Source organism: Sinocyclocheilus anshuiensis, unplaced genomic scaffold, assembly GCF_001515605.1.
Source record: "Sinocyclocheilus anshuiensis isolate Anshui unplaced genomic scaffold, SAMN03320099.WGS_v1.1 scaffold1123, whole genome shotgun sequence".
NCBI classification, from domain to species: Eukaryota; Metazoa; Chordata; class Actinopteri; order Cypriniformes; family Cyprinidae; genus Sinocyclocheilus; species Sinocyclocheilus anshuiensis.
In genome coordinates, this window is record NW_015544248.1 from 682,826 (window position 1) to 684,734 (window position 1,909).

Here is a 1,909-nt window from a genome sequence, read left to right on the forward strand (position 1 = left end):
AAAGAGTGAATTAACTTTATTTTTAACGGTGATCCAGACCATGCCAGTAAGAAATCTGTCTTTTCTTCACTTCATTTTTCCGCAGATTCATTTACAAACAAGGCACAATTTGACATGGGATTTTCTGAAAGATTGAAACTAAAAGACGATGTTGTGCTGACTATATTGGAGCCGATGTGGCACCACACAAGTGTGAGTAACTGTTTTTATTATGTGATCACTATTTTGATGAGGAGGTCAAAAACAGGACAGAAAATAACTTATAACTTCTAAATTATGTTTTTTGATGTAAAAATCTTGACAATATTATAAGTGGACCTCAGAGAACTGTACAAAATAAAAAACAGAGGCAGTTCATGACCCCTTTAAAAATTACAATTACTTAAATTCCTTTTTTGCAAAGACATTTTTAATTATTGACAAACCCAAATAATTTATTCATATGCCACTGCTCTGTCTCTGAATCTAATGGTGTCGCTGATTTGATATAAAACACATCAAAATACTGACCTCTAAACTCTGGACAACATCTGCAGTACTTAAGGTTTAGTTCTCAGTGCTGAACTGATCTGGATTCTTTAATCACAGGCAGCAGCTTCTGAAGAACTTCCATATTTTCTATTTTCTTCATTCCTTTAACAAATTCATCAAGACAAAACTCATTCAGTTCCTCTTCTGATGTCAACAGCACAAAAACTACAGCTGACCACTGAGATGAAGAGAGTTTGGCTTCCTTTATTCTTCCAGATTTCAGATACTGTTGTATTTCCTCCACTAGTGAATGATCACCCAGTTCATTCAGACAGTGGAACAGATTGATGGATTTCTCTGGAGATGATGTACTCCTTATTGCTGTCAGAGCTGCTTCTTTTCAGTGTCATTATTTGTCGTAGGAGAATCTGATGAATCTGATGAGACAAACCCAGAAGGAACCGCAGGAAAAGATCCAGATGTCCATTTTTACTCTGTAGAGCCACATCCACAGCTCTCTGATGCAGCTCAGATAATGAAACATGTTTAAACAAGAGTTGAAACCTGTCCTTCATTTTAGACAACAAACTCTGGTCAATCTTGTGGTTTGTACAGGAGAGGTGCACATATAGAGCTGCTAGATGTTCCTGAATGCTCAGATGAACAAAGCAGAAGACTTTCCCCTGATACAAGCCAAACTCCTCTCTGAAGATCTGAGTGCACAATCCTGAGTACACTGATGCTTCTGTCACATCAATGCCACACTCTCTCAGGTCTTCCTCATAGAAGATCACATTGCCTTTCACAAGCTGCTGAAAAGCCACTTTCCCCAGTTTGAGGATCATGTCTTCATCTGTCACCTTCTTCTCATAGTCCTTCTCACGTTTGATGTTGGTCTGAAGGATCAGGAAGTGTGTGTACATTTGAGTGAGAGTCTTGGGAATCTCTCCACTCTCTGCTGGACTCAACATCTTCTCTAGAACAGCGGCTGAGATCCAGCAGAACACTGGGATGTGGCACATGATGTAGAGGCTCCTTGATGACTTCAGGTGTGAGATGATTGTATTGGCCAGACTCTGATCACTGATTCTCTTCCTGAAGTATTCCTCCTTCTGTGGCTCATTGAAGCCTCGTACCTCTGTCACTCGATGGACACACTCAGAGGGGACGAGATCAGCTGCTGCTGGTCTGGAGGTGATCCAGATGAGAGCAGAGGGAAGCAGATTCCCCACAATGAGGTTCATCAGCAGCACATCCACTGAGACTGATTCACTTACATCACACAACCTCACAGCGCTCTTAAAGTCCAGAGACAGACGACACTCATCCAGACCATCAAAGATGAACAACACTTTGTATTCATCACTGGATATTTCCATTTCTTTAATTTAAGAGAAAAAGACATGAAGAAGATATGAAAAACTGAGTGTTTTGTCGT

The 1,909-nt window shown here is 40.2% G+C and overlaps 1 pseudogene; it reads right to left on the minus strand.

The window, feature by feature from the left end:
• Positions 1 to 553: 553 nt before the first annotated feature.
• LOC107697800 (protein NLRC3-like) lies at positions 554 to 1,850 on the minus strand (annotated as a pseudogene).
• Positions 1,851 to 1,909: the final 59 nt, after the last annotated feature.